Source organism: Astyanax mexicanus, unplaced genomic scaffold (assembly GCF_023375975.1).
Source record: "Astyanax mexicanus isolate ESR-SI-001 unplaced genomic scaffold, AstMex3_surface scaffold_35, whole genome shotgun sequence".
Classification (NCBI taxonomy): Eukaryota; Metazoa; Chordata; class Actinopteri; order Characiformes; family Acestrorhamphidae; genus Astyanax; species Astyanax mexicanus.
Genome location: NW_026040045.1, coordinates 355,361 through 374,898, shown reverse-complemented (window position 1 = coordinate 374,898; position 19,538 = coordinate 355,361).

Below are 19,538 nucleotides of genomic sequence, written 5' to 3'. Positions count from 1 at the left end.
GGTGGTTGCTAAGGTGTTGATAACTGGTTGCTAGGTTGTTGCTATCATTTCTAAAATGGTTGAAGTAGAGAAAAAGAGAGAGTGTTAAATGTAGAAGTACAGAAAAAGGGAGAGCAAGAAATAAAGAAGTAGGGAGAAAATCGCGAGAAAAAGAGAAAGAACACGCGAGAATGTGAGAAAAAAAGTTGAGAGAAATATTGAGCGAGAAAAAGAGAATTAGAGAAAAAGGGACATCGAGAAATAAAGAAGTAGAGAAAGAAAGAGGAAGTAGTAGAGAGATAGATAGAAAGAGAAAGCAAGACATAGAAAAGTAGAGTGAAAGAGAAGTAGAGAGAAGAGCGAGAAATAAAGAAAGAGTAGAGAATAGAGAAATAGAAAAGTAGCGAGAAAGAGAAATTGAGACGTAGAGAGAGAGTGAGAAAGAGAGAAAGAAAGAGTGAGAAATAGAGAAGTAGAGAGTAAAAGAGAGAGTGAGAAATAGAGACGTAGAGAGAGAATGAGAAAGAGAGTGAGAAATTCAGAAGTAGAGTGAGAAAGAGAGTGAGAAATAGAGAAGCAGAGAGCAAAAGAGAGTGAGAAATAGAGAAGTAGAGAGAGAGTGAGAAAGAGAGAAAGAGAGAGTGAGAAATAAAGAAATGTAAAGAGCAAAAGAGAGAGTGAGAAATAGAGAAGTAGAGAGAGTGAGAAAGAGAGTGTGAGAAATAGAGACGTAGAGAGAGTGAGAAAGAAAGAGTGAGAAATAGAGACGTAGAGAGAGAGTGAGAAAGAGAGAGTGAGAAATAGAGAAGTAGAGAGCAAAAGAGAGAGTGAGAAGTAGAGAGCAAAAGAGAGAGCGAGAAGTAGAGAGCAAAAGAGAGAGTGAGAAATAGAGAAGTAGAAAGCAAAAGAGAGTGAGAAATAGAGAAGTAGAGAGCAAAAGAGAGTGTGAGAAGTAGAGAGCAAAAGAGAGTGAGAAATAGAGAAGCAGAGAGCAAAAGAGAGAGTGAGAAGTAGAGAAGTAGAGAGCAAAAGAGAGAGTGAGAAGTAGATAAGTATAGAGCAAAAGAGAGAGTGAGAAATAGAGACGTAGAGAGAGAGTGAGAAAGAGAGAGTGAGAAATAGAGAAGTAGAGAGCAAAAGAGAGTGAAAAGTAGAGAGAGTGAGAAAGAGAGAGTGAGAGAAGTAGAGAGAGAGTGAGAAAGAGAGAGTGAGAGAAGTAGAGAGAGAGTGAGAAAGAGAGAGTGGTTGCTAAACAGTTAATAGGTGGTTGCAAAGCGCTGGCTGAGGTGCCCGGGGTGTCCAAACTTTTGACTGATAGCTGCTCCATACAGCAGCTCCTCCTTACACTCACAGTACTGGAGGAGCAGGGGAGAGAAGGGGTTCCGTGCGCAGAGCTGCTCGTCTGTGAGATGGAACTCTGGGCCCCCCATTCATTTCTATGGGAAAACTTCGTACGACAATTGTACGAAAACCGTACGTCGTATCGCTTCGCAATCTGTTATTAATTTAAAGATCTTGATAAGATCTATTAGCTCGCCGAATTTGGTCTCCGTATCTCAAAAATTGTGACCGTCACGGACGTTCAAAATTCTCCCCCATTCATTCCTATGGGGAAAAAATGCGTACGTTTACGAAGTTTTTACGAAAACCGTACGATAAATCGCTCCAAAAAGCACAAGCACGCTAAGTTGGCATAGGTCCTACGATCCGTGAAAGTTTCGTGATTCTACGTTGAAAGCTCTAGGAGGAGTAGCGTACAGAAAAAAAGGCGTAAGAATAATAATAATAATAATAATAACTAGAAAAGGTAAAGTTCGTGAACGAACTTTAAGTTGGCTTGGAAAAGAACGCTAATAACGTTAAAAAGTTAAAATAGTTGCTAAGCTTTTTCCGTCTGAAGAGTGTGAAGAGTCATTGACATGCTGTTAACTTTTGGCTAAACGCTAAATGCTAAAAACGCTGAAATCTAAAAACATTTGGTTAAACGCTGAAATCTAAAAACATTTGGTTAAACGCTGAAATCTAAAAACATTTGGTTAAACGCTGAAATCTAAAAACGTTTGGTTAAACGCTGAAATCTAAATACATTTGGTTAAACGCTGGAATCTAAAAACGTTTGATTAAACGCTGAAATCTAAAAACTTTTGGTTAAACGCTGAAATCTAAAAACGTTTGGTTAAACGCTGAAATCTAAAAACGCTTGTTTAAATGCTGAAATCGTAAAACTTTTGGTTAAACTTTTGATTGCTAATGTGTTGCTAGGAAGTTGCTATCATTTCTGAAAAGGTTGCTAAGCTGTTGCTAGGCAGTTGCTAATGTTTTCCAGGTGGTTGCTAAGCTGTTGCTAACTGGTTGCTAGGCAGTTGCTAATGTTTTCCAGGTGGTTGCTAAGTGGTTGCTAGGCAGTTGCTAACGTATTCCAGGTGGTTGCTAGGCAGTTGCTAAGTAGTTGCTAGGCAGTTGCTAACGTTTTCCAAGTGGTTGCTAGGCAGTTGCTAAGTGGTTGCTAGGCAGTTGCTAACGTTTTCCAGGTGGTTGCTAAGTGGTTCCTAGGCAGTTGCTAATGTTTTCCAGGTGGTTGCTAAGTGGTTGCTAGGCAGTTGCTAACATATTCCAGGTGGTTGCTAGGCAGTTGCTAAGTGGTTGCTAGGCAGTTGCTAACATTTTCCAAGTGGTTGCTAGGCAGTTGCTTAGTGGTTGCTAGGCAGTTGCTAACGTTTTCCAGGTGGTTGCTAAGTGGTTGCTAGGCAGTTACTAACATATTCCAGGTGGTTGCTAGGCAGTTGGTAGGCAGTTGCTAACGTTTTCCAGGTGGTTGCTAAGTGGTTGCTAGGCAGTTGCTAACGTTTTCCAGGTGGTTGCTAGGCAGTTGCTAAGTGGTTGCTAGGCAGTTGCTAACGTTTTCCAAGTGGTTGCTAGGCAGTTGCTAAGTGGTTGCTAGGCAGTTGCTAACATTTTCCAGGTGGTTGCTAAGTGGTTGCTAGGTAGTTGCTAACATATTCCAGGTGGTTGCTAGGCAGCTGCTAAGTGGTTGCTAGGCAGTTGCTAACGTTTTCCAGGTGGTTGCTAAGTGGTTGCTAGGCAGTTGCTAACGTTTTCCAGGTGGTTGCTAGGCAGTTGCTAAGTGGTTGCTAGGCAGTTGCTAACGTTTTCCAAGTGGTTGCTAGGCAGTTGCTAAGTGGTTGCTAGGCAGTTGCTAACGTTTTCCAGGTGGTTGCTAAGTGGTTGCTAGGCAGTTGCTAACGTTTTCCAGGTGGTTGCTAGGCAGTTGCTAAGTTGTTGCTAGGCAGTTGCTAACGTTTTCCAGGTGGTTGCTAAGTGGTTGCTAGGCAGTTGCTAACGTATTCCAGGTGGTTGCTAGGCAGTTGCTAAGTGGTTGCTAGGCAGTTGCTAACGTTTTCCAGGTGGTTGCTCAGTGGTTGCTAGGCAGTTGCTAACGTTTTCCAGGTGGTTGCTAAGTGGTTGCTAGGCAGTTGCTAACCTATTCCAGGTGGTTGCTAGGCAGTTGCTAAGTGGTTGCTAGGCAGTTGCTAACCTATTCCAGGTGGTTGCTAGGCAGTTGCTAAGTGGTTGCTAGGCAGTTGCTAACGTTTTCCAAGTGGTTGCTAGGCAGTTGCTAAGTGGTTGCTAGGCAGTTGCTAACGTTTTCCAGGTTGTTGCTAAGTGGTTGCTAGGCAGTTGCTAACGTATTCCAGGTTGTTGCTAGGCAGTTGCTAAGTGGTTGCTAGGCAGTTGCTAACGTTTTCCAAGTGGTTGCTAGGCAGTTGCTAAGTGGTTGCTAGGCAGTTGCTAACGTTTTCCAGGTGGTTGCTAAGTGGTTGCTAGGCAGTTGCTAACGTTTTCCAGGTGGTTGCTAGGCAGTTGCTAAGTTGTTGCTAGGCAGTTGCTAACGTTTTCCAGGTGGTTGCTAAGTGGTTGCTAGGCAGTTGCTAACGTATTCCAGGTGGTTGCTAGGCAGTTGCTAAGTGGTTGCTAGGCAGTTGCTAACGTTTTCCAGGTGGTTGCTCAGTGGTTGCTAGGCAGTTGCTAACGTTTTCCAGGTGGTTGCTAAGTGGTTGCTAGGCAGTTGCTAACGTATTCCAGGTGGTTGCTAAGGTGTTGCTAGGCAGTTGCCATCATTTCTAAAGTGGTTGCTAAGTGGTTGCTAGGCAGTTGCTAACGTTTTCCAGGTGGTTGCTAAGGTGGTTGCTAAGCAGTTAATAGGTGGTTGCTAAACCCTGGCTGGGGTGCCGGGGTGTCCAAACTTTTGACTGATAGCTGCTCCATACAGCAGCTCCTCCATACACTCACAGTACTGGAGGAGCAGGGGAGAGAAGGGGTTCCGTGCGCAGAGCTGCTCGTGTGTGAGATGGAACTCTGGGCCCCCCATTCATTTCTATGGGAAAACTTCGTACGACAATTGTACGAAAACCGTACGTCGTATCACTTTGCAACCTGCTATTAATTTAAAGATCTCGATAAGATCTATAAGCTCGCCGAATTTGGTGTTCGTATCTCAAAAATTGTGGCAGTTACGGACGTTTAAAATTTGGCCCCATTCATTCCTATGGGAAAAAAATGCGTACGTTTACGAAGTTTTTACGAAAACCGTACGATATATCGCTTCAAAAAGCACAAGCAACCTGAACCGCTATAGGTACTACGATACTGTAAAATTTCGTGATTCTACGTCAAAAGCTGTAGGAGGAGATGCGTACAACAAAAAAAGCGCGGAATAATAATAATAATAACTAGAAAAGGTAAAGTTCGTGAACGAACTTTAAGTTGGCTTGGAAAAGAACGCTAATAACGTTAAAAAGTTAAAATGGTGGCTAAACGCTAAATGCCAAAAACACGGAAATCTAAAAATGTTTGGTTAAACGTTGAAATCTAAAAATGTTTGGTTAAACGCTGAAAACTAAAAATGTTTGGTTAAACCCTGAAATCTAAAAACATTTGGATAAATGCTAAAATCTTGAAAGTGGTTGCTAGGCAGTTGCTAACGTCTTACAGGTGGTTGCTAAGCTGTTGCTAAGCGGTTGCTAGTTATTTGCTAATGTATTACACATGGTTGCTAAGTGGTTGCAAGGCGGTTGCTAAACAGTTGCTTACGTTTTCCAGGTGGTGGCTAAAATGTAGCTAACTGGTTGCTAGGCAGTTGCTAAGTGGTTGCTAGGCAGTTGCTAACGTTTTCCAGGTGGTTGCTAAGTGGTTCCTAGGCAGTTGCTAATGTTTTCCAAGTGGTTGCTAAGTGGTTGCTAGGCAGTTGCTAACATATTCCAGGTGGTTGCTAGGCAGTTGCTAAGTGGTTGCTAGGCAGTTGCTAACGTTTTCCAAGTGGTTGCTAGGCAGTTGCTAAGTGGTTGCTAGGCAGTTGCTAACGTTTTCCAGGTGGTTGCTAAGTGGTTGCTAGGCAGTTGCTAACATATTCCAGGTGGTTGCTAGGCAGTTGCTAAGTGGTTGCTAGGCAGTTGCTAACGTTTTCCAGGTGGTTGCTAAGTGGTTGCTAGGGAGTTGCTAACGTATTCCAGGTGGTTGCTAGGCAGTTGCTAAGTGGTTGCTAGGCAGTTGCTAACGTTTTCCAGGTGGTTGCTAAGTGGTTGGTAGGCAGTTGCTAACGTTTTCCAGGTGGTTGCTAAGTGGTTGCTAGGCAGTTGCTAACGTTTTCCAGGTGGTTGCTAGGCAGTTGCTAAGTGGTTGCTAGGCAGTTGCTAACGTTTTCCAAGTGGTTGCTAGGCAGTTGCTAAGTGGTTGCTAGGCAGTTGCTAACATTTTCCAGGTGGTTGCTAAGTGGTTGCTAGGTAGTTGCTAACATATTCCAGGTGGTTGCTAGGCAGCTGCTAAGTGGTTGCTAGGCAGTTGCTAACGTTTTCCAGGTGGTTGCTAAGTGGTTGCTAGGCAGTTGCTAACGTTTTCCAGGTGGTTGCTAGGCAGTTGATAAGTGGTTGCTAGGCAGTTGCTAACGTTTTCCAAGTGGTTGCTAGGCAGTTGCTAAGTGGTTGCTAGGCAGTTGCTAACGTTTTCCAGGTGGTTGCTAAGTGGTTGCTAGGCAGTTGCTAACGTTTTCCAGGTGGTTGCTAGGCAGTTGCTAAGTTGTTGCTAGGCAGTTGCTAACGTTTTCCAGGTGGTTGCTAAGTGGTTGCTAGGCAGTTGCTAACGTATTCCAGGTGGTTGCTAGGCAGTTGCTAAGTGGTTGCTAGGCAGTTGCTAACGTTTTCCAGGTGGTTGCTCAGTGGTTGCTAGGCAGTTGCTAACGTTTTCCAGGTGGTTGCTAAGTGGTTGCTAGGCAGTTGCTAACGTATTCCAGGTGGTTGCTAGGCAGTTGCTAAGTGGTTGCTAGGCAGTTGCTAACGTTTTCCAAGTGGTTGCTAGGCAGTTGCTAAGTGGTTGCTAGGCAGTTGCTAACGTTTTCCAGGTGGTTGCTCAGTGGTTGCTAGGCAGTTGCTAACGTTTTCCAGGTGGTTGCTAAGTGGTTGCTAGGCAGTTGCTAACGTTTTCCAGGTGGTTGCTAGGCAGTTGCTAAGTGGTTGCTAGGCAGTTGCTAACGTTTTCCAAGTGGTTGCTAGGCAGTTGCTAAGTGGTTGCTAGGCAGTTGCTAACGTTTTCCAGGTGGTTGCTAAGTGGTTGCTAGGCAGTTGCTAACATTTTCCAGGTGGTTGCTAGGCAGTTGCTAAGTTGTTGCTAGGCAGTTGCTAACGTTTTCCAGGTGGTTGCTAAGTGGTTGCTAGGCAGTTGCTAACGTTTTCCAGGTGGTTGCTAAGGTGTTGTTAAGTGGTTGCTAGGCAGTTGCTATTGTTTTCCAGGTGGTTGCTAAGGTGGTTGCCAAGCAGTTAATAGGTGGTTGCTAAGCCCTGGCTGGGGTGCCGGGGTGTCCAAACTTTTGACTGATAGCTGCTCCATACAGCAGCTCCTCCATACACTCACAGTACTGGAGGAGCAGGGGAGAGAAGGGGTTCCGTGCGCAGAGCTGCTCGTGTGCGAGATGGAACTTTGGGCCCCCCATTCATTTCTATGGGGAAACTTCGTACGACATTTGTACGAAAAGCGTACGACGTATCGTCGAACCGTTTACATTTTCGGAAAGAACGCGGTAAGGTCTATAGACCGTCCGATTTTTGTATTTGTATGTCAAAAATTGTGGCTGTTACGGACGTTTAAAATTTGGCCCCATTCATTCCTATGGGAAAAAAATGCGTACGTTTACGAAGTTTTTACGAAAACCGTACGATATATCGCTTCAAAAAGCACAAGCAACCTGAACCGCTATAGGTACTACGATACTGTAAAATTTCGTGATTCTACGTCAAAAGCTGTAGGAGGAGTAGCGTACAACAAAAAAAGCGCGGAATAATAATAATAATAATAATAATAATAATAATAATAATAATAAGAAGATTACGAAGAACAATAAGTTGGCTTTTCCAAGCCAACTTAATAAGAAGAAGATTACGAAGAACAATAAGTTGGCTTTTCCAAGCCAACTTAATAATAAGAAGATTACGAAGAACAAGAAGTTGGCTTTTCCAAGCCAACTTAATAAGAAGATTACGAAGAACAAGAAGTTGGCTTTTCCAAGCCAACTTAATAAGAAGATTACGAAGAACAATAAGTTGGCTTTTCCAAGCCAACTTAATAATAAGAAGAAGATTACGAAGAACAAGAAGTTGGCTTTTCCAAGCCAACTTAATAAGAAGATTACGAAGAACAATAAGTTGGCTTTTCCAAGCCAACTTAATAAGAAGATTACGAAGAACAATAAGTTGGCTTTTCCAAGCCAACTTAATAATAAGAAGATTACGAAGAACAAGAAGTTGGCTTTTCCAAGCCAACTTAATAAGAAGATTACGAAGAACAAGAAGTTGGCTTTTCCAAGCCAACTTAATAAGAAGATTACGAAGAACAATAAGTTGGCTTTTCCAAGCCAACTTAATAATAAGAAGAAGATTACGAAGAACAAGAAGTTGGCTTTTCCAAGCCAACTTAACTAGAAAAGGTAAAGTTCGTGAACGAACTTTAAGTTGGCTTGGAAAAGTACGCTAATAACGTTGAAAAGTTAAAATGGTTGCTAAGCTGTTTCTGTCTGAAGAGTGTGAAGAGTGGCTGCTATGCTGTTATGTTAAATTTAAATGTTACATTCCAAAAAGTTCCAAAAACATGTTCCAAAAACATGGGTGGAATGCTAATAATTGTCTGATATAGGAATGTGTTGCTAAGTGGTTGCTAGGCAGTAGCTAACGTTTTCCAGGTGGTTTCTAAGGTGTTGCTAACTGGTTGCAAGGCAGTTGCTATCATTCCTAAAGCGGTTGCTAAGCTGTTGCTAGGAGGTTGCTAACGTATTCCAGGTGGTTGCTAAGGTGTAGATAATTGTAGTAAATCTGTTCAAATACTGTTGATGATGTATAAATCAGTGAATGGTGTAGAAAATCCGTATAAATACTGCTGATGATGTATAAATCAGTGAATGGTGTAGTAAATCTGTATAAATACTGCTGATGATGTATAAATCAGTGAATGGTGTAGTAAATCTGTTCAAATACTGCTGATGATGTATAAATCAGTGAATGGTGTAGTAAATCTGTTCAAATACTGCTGATGATGTATTAATCAGTGAACGGTGTAGTAAATCTGTTTAAGTATAGATGATGTATTAATCAGTGAACGGTGTAGTAAATCTGTTTAAGTATAGATGATGTATTAATCAGTGAATGGTGTAGTAAATCTGTTTAAGTATAGATGATGTATTAATCAGTGAATGGTGTAGTAAATCTGTTTAAATACTGCTGATGATGTATAAATCAGTGAATGGTGTAGTAAATCTTTTTAAATACTGCTGATGATGTATAAATCAGTGAATGGTGTAGTAAATCTGTATAAATACTGCTGATGATGTATTAATCAGTGAATGGTGTAGTAAATCTGATTAAATACTACTGATGATGTATAAATCAGTGAATGGTGTAGTAAATCTGATTAAATACTACTGATGATGTATAAATCAGTGAATGGTGTAGTAAATCTGTATAAATACTGCTGATGATGTATAAATCAGTGAATGGTGTAGTAAATCTGTTTAAGTATAGATGATGTATTAATCAGTGAATGGTGTAGTAAATCTGTTTAAGTATAGATGATGTATAAATCAGTGAATGGTGTAGTAAATCTGTTTAAGTATAGATGATGTATTAATCAGTGAATGGTGTAGTAAATCTGTTTAAATACTGTTGATTATGTATTAATCAGTGAATGGTGTAGTAAATCTGTTCAAATACTGCTGATGATGTATTAATCAGTGAATGGTGTAGTAAATCTGTTTAAGTATAGATGATGTATAAATCAGTGAATGGTGTAGTAAATCTGTTTAAGTATTGCTGATGATGTATAAATCAGTGAATGGTGTAGTAAATCTGTTTAAATACTGCTGATGATGTATAAATCAGTGAATGGTGTAGTAAATCTTTTTAAATACTACTGATGATGTATAAATCAGTGAATGGTGTAGTAAATCTGTATAAATACTGCTGATGATGTATTAATCAGTGAATGGTGTAGTAAATCTGATTAAATACTACTGATGATGTATAAATCAGTGAATGGTGTAGTAAATCCGTATAAATACTGCTGATGATGTATAAATCAGTGAATAGTGTAGTAAATCTGTTTAAGTATAGATGATGTATTAATCAGTGAATGGTGTAGTAAATCTGTTTAAGTATAGATGATGTATTAATCAGTGAATGGTGTAGTAAATCTGTTTAAGTATTGCTGATGTATTAATCAGTGAATGGTGTAGTAAATCTGTTTAAATACTGTTGATTATGTATAAATCAGTGAATGGTGCAGTAATCCTGAAACCTATCTTGTCTCCACTTACTCTTGCTCATCCAGGCTTCTCTGGCTCCACCTAACCACTGCACCTCTTGTCCTGGCCCTAATCCTTGCTCCACCTAAATTTTGCTCTTCATCATGGCTCTACTGGCTCCACCGCCTGGCTCAACTTAATCCTGGCTCCACCTCTTTCTGACTCCTCCACCCAAAACACTAAAAACCAAAAGGCACATCAATGCTCATTTGACATTTAAAAAAAAAGCACTTAGATGATGTTCCACAGTCAGACCTATACTTTCAAAGTTTAACATGGTTGAACATTTTTGTACTGGACTTAATGCACATTAAATACTACTGCTGAGGTTAAATTCTGCAAATAATACCCTATAAAGCTTTGTGAACGCCATAAACAGTAAATCTGTTTAAGTATTGCTGATGATGTATAAATCAGTGAATGGTGTAGTAAATCTTTTTAAATACTGCTGATGATGTATTAATCAGTGAATGGTGTAGTAAATCTGATTAAGTATTGCTGATGATGTATTAATCAGTGAATGGTGTAGTAAATCTTTTTAAATACTGCTGATGATGTATAAATCAGTGAATGGTGTAGTAAATCTGTTTAAGTATTGCTGATGATGTATTAATCAGTGAATGGTGTAGTAAATCTGATTAAATACTGCTGATGATGTATTAATCAGTGAATGGTGTAGTAAATCTGTTTAAGTATTGCTCTTGAGGTTTAAATCTGACATCTCTTCCTGGCTCTATCTATTCATAATTTTGCTGTTTCTGTACTCTGGATTAATTCCAATTATAGAATCGGATTGAAGTGTTTATATGTACATATTACTCAATAATCTGATGAAAATCTCTGTTTTCATGCACAGCAGTCAGAGTATCAGCTGCAGTATTACCTGAGTTTTCAGATGCTGTGGTTTTGTTGAATTAAGTGGTTAACTCAGGAAAATGTTTTTTACCATTAATTATAAAGATAAATACATATGTGCTGGTGGTAAGGGGGTATAACAGAATAGATAAACAAACCAGTAAAGCTTTGGAGTGAACCTGCAGACTGCTGTCTCTCCTACACACAGATTATCACTTTCCTATTAGCAGAAATGTATGGTGGGGCATATAGCCATAGAGCACATGACTCGATCAGCACTCGACATATACGGCATTTTACTAAATTCAGTTTAAGATACTCCATACATTCATGTTCACAACCTTGCTTTTAGTGTTTAACACTGCATACTCTCATTTTATACAGCACAAATACATGTTTTAACCACAATCATCAGATCTACGTTACCTCCTCTCTGCTTGCATTTCATATACTGAGGTGCGTGTGGTGGCAGGGCCGAGTAGACCAGTTTCTCTTAAAGGGACAGTACACAATTAACGAATTAAAAAATATATGTTCCCCAGTAATAAAATACGAAATATATGGAACACAGAAACAAATATTTAAGCAGCAGCATGATTTGACAGAATTATTACAACAAAAATAAATACGTTTTTTTAACATTGTTACATAGGGTATTCTGAGAACTCATTCCTGTCTGTATATAAAGCATTATGAAGCATATTAATATGTGTAACATTCTGTTGCATAATAATTTGTTTATGATCAGATAACACTGTTTCCTTATTGATTGATCACAGATTGCCGTCAATAATATTACCAATTCAGCAAACTACTCACACTTGTTAATGTTTATTTCACCCAAATATTACCAATTCAGCTAACTACTTACACTTTGTCTTAGAATTTGTCCTAGAACTCCCAACCACATATCAGAGACAAGGAAGACTTGCGGCTATAATATGTGATATCATATTATATAATATAATATTTGATATCTGAAATGGATGAATAATGTCATTATTGACCCAATCAAGTTGGTTAGCAAACATAGTCCAAGTCCATAATTCCTTCTATTTACTTTTTTAGAAGTATTTTTTTCTCAGTAGCATTGTCACGGTGTCCAGAATATTTTTGTGATATACTGATTATTGCTGAATCACACTTTTGATGTATCACCCTTATTATTAATTTATCACAGCTGAAAGGTGTTAGAAAACTTAAAAATTGGCGTTGTATCATTATCAACATATTTTAAAGAGTAGATAACGTTAAACATAATTATATATTATATATATATATATATATATATATATATATATATATATATATATATATATATATATATATATATATATTATACATTAATATATTTGCATGTTTTAAGTGTAACATAGGGTATTTTAAGCAGAAAGATAAGCTCTGAAAAAAGGCAGCCAAAGTTCTTTCCGATCGTTCTTGCAAAAAATCTAATTATAGAAATTTATATTTTAAGTCTAACGAGTCATAGATATTAATTTACACATATATCTCTCATAAAAATCGTGAATATTTTTGGTAAGTAACTTGCTTTTGTTTACATACAATTAGCTTTTACAATTAGATTTCCTATGTATTCCTTGAGTCTGCCTTTAGAGGGTGTGGTTACGCTACCAATCCAAGCGCATTTCCCTCTTTCGAGGGGGCGGGACGAGAGGGAGAGTGGGAATCAATTGTCAGCCAGATCTGTTCATCACTCAGCCAGGCAGCCAAGCAGATAGCAGTTAGCAGCTCTCCAGTCAGGCGTGTAATCACAAGTAAGTGGACCATGAAATATTAGGTTGGGAATTATTAGGAATTATTAGGAATTATTACTTAATAAATAAACTATTAAAATGATAATAAATAAAGAAATGTTTAATGTAATTGTTGTATATGTTATATATATATATATATATATATATATATATATATATATATATATATAAAGTTAAATTAAGTTAAATAATGATATAACTGTTACAACAAAGAGAGAATTTTTGAACTTGGAGACTAGCTATCCTGACTGAAATCTCTGAGGAGAAATAACAGTGAATAATACCCAGTATTAAATTAAGTTAAATAATACTGGGTATTATTCACTGTTATTTCTCCTCAGAGATTTCAGTCAGGATAGCTAGTCTCCAAGTTCAAAAATTCTCTCTTTCCACATACTGCGAGCGTAGTACTTTTTTGCCTAAAATGTATGTGTGGTTCGTCCGTTTAGCTATATTAGCTAAAATATATATTATAATAATTTTTATATACATGTAAAATGTGATTATTCTGTTTAGCCTACTGGCTAAACACAGTGTTAAAATAAGTGTGAATCGTTTATCCCTAGCCTTTTTTCAAAATCGCCTCAGAACATCCAGTCAGCTTTGCTGTGCCAACCTCCAAGTTTAAAAAACGCTCCATTCCCTGCCAGTGTTTCCATGGTTACGGTTGCTAAGGTAACACTAGATGCTATTTCATTGGTTAGTGGACTAGCCAACCACAGATCTGTACGCCTCTGGTCAACCAAAAGTGGTCTGCTTAGTAGCGAGAGACGGGTGGGACCGACATGGCTCCCTACTACCTCATTAGTAGTGCTCTGTATAGGGATAGACTTTGTAGTTTACTAAGAAGCGGTGAAAACACGAGTGAATTCGGACTTTAAAAAAATCTGAGAGCTGCGTTACTCTGTCTATATGGAGAGAGATTAGTCTCAAAACTCCTGACAAATGTGTAAATGATAATCCATAAATTACACATACGTCACAAATACATTTCACTGTTCACAAATAAATACATCTCAGTCTGTCTCACGACCTGCAGTTTGTACAAATACTGTTAAACTCATAAATACACATTTCTAGTATTTATATATAAAACATAATTTGCATGTGAAACTGGATGCATTTCTTAAAATGGTATATTGGATGTCTATATTGAGCCCATAAGTATTCATAACTATTCATAAACACAGCCAGATATTATTTTTCATGTTTTCATTTTATTTTTCTGGCCCGCCGGCGGGCCAGGGCGTGTTAAGAGATTAATGAGCATATAAACATATTCTGACTATTATTTACACTTTAAAGTATGAAATTACATGGACACTATTTTACAACAGAAGTAAAAAAGTCGCCGACCCGAAGAAACAGAGAGAAACGAGCGCAAACGCGAAAAAGTGAATCCTATCCGGCCTTACACCATTCCTCCAAATCAACAGCGCCCCCTCGCGGCGGCTTGTTCGCTTGTTGCCACATTTGTGAATTGAGTGGTGCATTTGTGTGTGGATCAGGTGCAAAATGCGAGAGGAAAGTCTCAAAACCCAAAACACGCGAGAGGAAATGAACAAAAAAACAAACGTCATCCACAAATGCAGATGGACATTTTATAAATACATTTTGAGTTTGAGACTTGAGCTTAAAAAAAATGCAAGTACATGTAAAAGAAATGCATCCAGTTTCACATGCAAATTATGTTTTATATATAAATACTAGAAATGTGTATTTATGAGTTTAACAGTATTTGTACAAACTGCAGGTCGTGAGACAGACTGAGATGTATTTATTTGTGAACAGTGAAATGTATTTGTGACGTATGTGTAATTTATGGATTATCATTTACACATTTGTCAGGAGTTTTGAGACTAATCTCTCTCCATACTTTAATGCGAAATTGGTGTATCTTAAATTGTGTAAAACGTGTGTGTAAACTACCTGTATATTTCCACTTTAAGACATCAGATTCACTAGTGATTAATAATTCTGTGTAAAATTATTTAAAAGCTTTAAAATATCTGCAGTGCTGAAACATTTGATATAATTCTGTCTTGAGGAAATTATAACACTTCTGTATATAAAAATTATTAAAATTTATTAACTATGATTTTGTTTAAATGCTCAATATGAACCTATTTATTTTGGACCCAGAATCTATTTTAAATTTGCAAGGCCTCTAGAGGGCCATTTTAAATGTTTGATCGTTTTTATGCTGAAAAATTCTATAAATAAGTTATAACTCCAGCAACAGCTCATCAACCATAGCATCAGTAATGCTAGCCTCTTTTCTGCCTTTTGGCATAGAAAAAAATGAAATATAAAAATATATAATTTTGGTTCCTTTCATCAGAACAATTTATTGTACTTTTCCGGGTTCAAAATTAATTGAATATAAATAGAAGAATCATGGCTATTAAAAGGAAACGATATTGTATTTATTAAAGTCTTAATAAAGTCTTGTAATGGTTAATGGTGTTCTTTTTTTTATTCCTTTAGAATGTTTTCCATGCATCAGGCGCCTTACCATAGGCCTGAGCCTGTGCGAGCGAAATGTGTGGCGAAATGGTCCTTTTCAAAGGCTGAATGTTTCGAGGTGGTAGATGGAGTGGTGGCCATCAAGTCTTCTACACCATGTGCCACTTGTGCGTTTTCTGATGGGGCTGTTTTTGTAACTGCCCATCTTAAAGGGAGGGACTGTGACAGAGTGGAGGAGGGCCAGTCGTACTTCATTAAAAACTTTAACCTGACTGGTCGCTATGGAGACTTGAAAATGTTTTTTAACTCCTCTACAAGTCTCTTTAGAACAGCCAACATTACTGTACCCCCAGAATTAGAGGCAAAAGGCCGCCACTCCACCTACCCCCTCTCCAAAACATACCAAGAACCAGCGAGCTTGGACGACTACTTTACCCTGAAGGGAACTGTGAGCACAGTAAGTATAAATAAAGAAAACCTCATATACACTATATACTTATATACACATTTTTAGTTTGTTAGATATTGAGTTAATGCTAGGCTAAGTTTTAAGCACAGCTAACCTGCAGGCAATTAGGTTAAGAACGTGCTCAGAGAATCTCTTATATTGAGGAGAATACCCACGTGAGATATATTCAGGGTTTGTTTAAGCACCAGAGGACAATTCAAAATTAATGCGTGTATATAGAACAATTCCAGTCATATGAAAAAGTTTGGGCACCCCTATTAATCCTAATCATTAGTTCTAAATATTTGGGTGTTTGAACAGCCATTTCAGTTTGATATATCTAATAACTGATTGACACAGTAATATTTCAGGATTGAAATGAGGTTTATTGTAACAGAAAATGTGCAATATGCATTAAACCAATATTTGACCGGTGTAAAGGTATGGGCACCCTTATCAATTTTATTGATTTAAATACTCCTAACTACTTTTTACTGACTTACTGAAGCACAAAATTGGTTTGGTAACCTCATTGAGCTTTAAACTTCATAGCCAGGTGTATCCAATCATGAGAAAAGGTATTTAAGGTGGCCAATTGCAAGTTGTTCTCCTATTTGAATCTCCTCTGAAGAGTGGCATCATGGGCTCATCAAAACAACTCTCAAATGATCTAAAAACAAAGATTGTTCAACATAGTTGTTCAGGGGAAGGATACAAAAAGTGGTCTGAGATTTAACCGTTTCAGTTTCCACTGTGAGGAACATAGTAAGGAAATGGAAGACCACAGGGACAGTTCTTGTTAAGCCCAGAAGTGTCAGGCCAAGAAAAATATCAGAAAGGCAGAGAAGAAGAATGGTGAGAACAGTCAAGGACAATCTACAGAACAAAGAGCTGCAGCATCATCTTGCTGCAGATGGTGTCACTGTGCATCGGTCAACAATACAGCGCACTTTACACAAGGAGAAGCTGTATGGGAGAGTGATACAAAAGGACACCTCAGGCGACTCTGTTTGTAGCGTGCTTGCAGAAATGGCTTCTTTCGCATCACTCTCCCATACAGCTTCTCCCAGCGACACCATCTGCAGCAAGATGATGCTGCAGCTCTTTGGAGGTGGTCTGTGGGTTGTCCTTGACTTGTATATTTAAGTACTAGAAGAAGTACTATTTTAGGGCATGTACACTGTGAAATTCCAGTAAATGTACGTTATTAGATTTGGATTGCATAAATAATTGTATCATGGCAAAGTTATGGCAAATAACTCTGTAAATTCATATGCAATATATTTGAAAGCTTCAATATTAATCTGCAACAAATATAGAAAAAAAATGAGAATTGAATGTGTCCAAACTTTTGACTGGTACACTATATTATAATTTTTTTATGCAATATTTGTAACTTTATTGTGCAAAGCTACAGTCTACAGCTGGTTGATAAAGCATGTAGTAAGGACAGGTATGATGCTGTCTGTGAACGATTTTCATAACATCCCTCTAAAGTTAGATATATTTTTAGCACCAGTACTTTTATCAGTATTTTTATACTTTTTTATACTTGAGTAAAAAGCTTGAGTTGAAACTTCAACTTCTACAAAAGTATGTTTAAACCCCAGTATCTATACTTCTAATTTTTCAAAAAATATGAAAAATATTGCGTGGTACTGTGAAACTAGCAGATTCTTAAAAAACTATAAATCTCTCTAATATGATTAAAAGTGTACAAATCTGGGCTTCACAAATAGGAGTATGTTTACCAAACTTTTTATTTGTACATTATGTACAGTACGTGATGTCAAGATTTCATTTCAAAATGTGCTGAAGTCTCTGTTCTTTCAAGGAATCAAATTATGTTAAGCACCAGTATTGTTTTTATTCCTTAGATGTCTACCACCCAGCTCACATCAACAAAACAAGGGCAGGTGCCGGTGAAAGACATGTCTCTTCAAAGTGGGGGGAGAGAGGTGACAATTTCACTCTGGAGAGAAGCTGCATTGGTGAAGATGGTACTCGGGGAGGAGGTAGAAATCTCTCACCTTCGCATAAAATCTAAGGGGAAGCTTCAGTTCCACTCCACAACTTACAGTGAAGTGAAGGTAAGTTTTAAAAATGGATTAACAATAAACATAGGTGTCTATGTTTTAAAATCTGCACGCATACATACATACATACATACATACATATATCTATGTATGTATATGTATATGTGAAGGTACAGATTTACCTGGTTACTCAGTCTGTTGGCCTCCACCTTTTCAAATCATTGTTCAATGGATTAGGTAGTGGGCAGGGTTAGAAAACAAACCTCAAAAAAAGTAAGTTTATAGAGCTCAATGGAAGCTCAGGTTAATATTGAGCTTCAGCAAGTGACTAAATTATGTGACTTTATGACACTCACATGCTAGAATTCCTGATTTTCTCTTACTGGTACAGTCCTTGGCCTTACCTATTAGCTGACTTTGTGTGTCCAAACAACAGAGTTGTATAGTAACAAAGTAGAACTACTTCACTACTGTACTTAAGTAGTAAAATACTGTATCTGTATTCTTTTAAAGTAATGTTTTATTTTCTCCTACTTCCATTTTTACTTAAATACATATTTTGGAAGAGTTTAATACTTTTTCCTTGATAAATGTTTTATATGCTATTTAGTTACTCGTTACATTTATAAACATATTGCAAACCACATTATCACTGCCAAAGCGGAAGATGGCTCTGTAATTGGGTACATTCTTGTCTGTGTACTGCTGCTACAGCCAAAGAATTTGTGAGTGTCCTTTTGCCTAAACATTTAAAATAATCTTAACAATATTTTATTCAGACTATTGACTGTACATAACCCAGTACTGTCCTTTTTCTTTCAGTAATTGAGTATTTTACAATAAAATACTTGCAATACTTAATTACAAAAATGTTAAATACTTTAGTACTTACACTTCAGTGTGGAGCTTTAAGAACACTTCTACTTCTACTCAAGTCTGGCTCTCCAATACTTTACTCTCCAGCCTGCCATATTAGGCAACAGCACAAAATTCTAATTTTGACTAAGAAAATGTTGAGGACAACATTCAATTGAGTTTTGTCTGCTAATTCAAGATGCACCAGTCAACCATAACATTAACACCACATTTTTGTTACTACAATCACTATCCATTTGTTTTTCAGATTCAAATTTTGTGTTCCACTTAGTAGTTTAATTCGAGACTGCTTATCTGCATAATTATCCTCCCATCACCTGTTCTTCAAATGTCAAGAAAGTGGAAATAGGGAGGTGGTTTTAATGTTGTGATGGATTTAGGGTTTAGAGTTGGAGAAGAGGTTAGTAAGATTAATGGCGAATGTGCAACCGATTATGTGTGGAACCCTTTTTTAAAAAGGAACTACAGGGCCATCTAAAAAAAATAGAATATCTTTGAAAAGTTACTTTATTTCAGTAATTCAGTTCAAAATGTGAAACTCATATATTATATAGATGTAATACACACAGAGTGATCTATTTTAAGCGTTTATTTATTTTATTTTTGATGATTATGGCTCACAGCCAATGAAACCCGAAAATCAGTGTATCAGAAAGTTAGAATATTATATAAGACCAATTAATACTTTCTGCAGTGTGGGCAGTGTGCCAAGTCCTGCTGGAAAATGAAATCTGCATCTCCATAAAAGCTGTCAGCAGAGGTAAGCATAAAGTGCTGTAAGATTTTCTGGGAAAAGACTGCACTGACTTGATAATAAAACACAGTGGATCAACACCAGCAGATGACATGTCTCTCCAAACAATCACTGATCATCAGTAAATTTTACATTTTATTTGTAAAAGAGTGGAGAGACACACAGTCCAAACTGATCGAGGTCTAGTGTGAAGTTTCCACCAATCAGTGATGGTTTGGAGAGACATGTCTGTCATCTGCTTGTGTTGATCCACTTTGTTTTATTATCAAGTCTAAAGTCAGTGCAGTTTTGTTTTCCCACAAAATCTTACAGCACTTCATATCTTACAGCTTCACTCTGCTAATAACAACTTTTATGGAGATGCGGATTTCATTTTCCAGCAGGACTTGACACACTGCCCACACTGCAGAAAGTACCAGTTGGTTTTATATAATATTCTAATTTTCTGATACATCTAAATACATTTTTGGGTTTTCATTGGCTGTAAGCCATAATAATCAACAATAAAAGA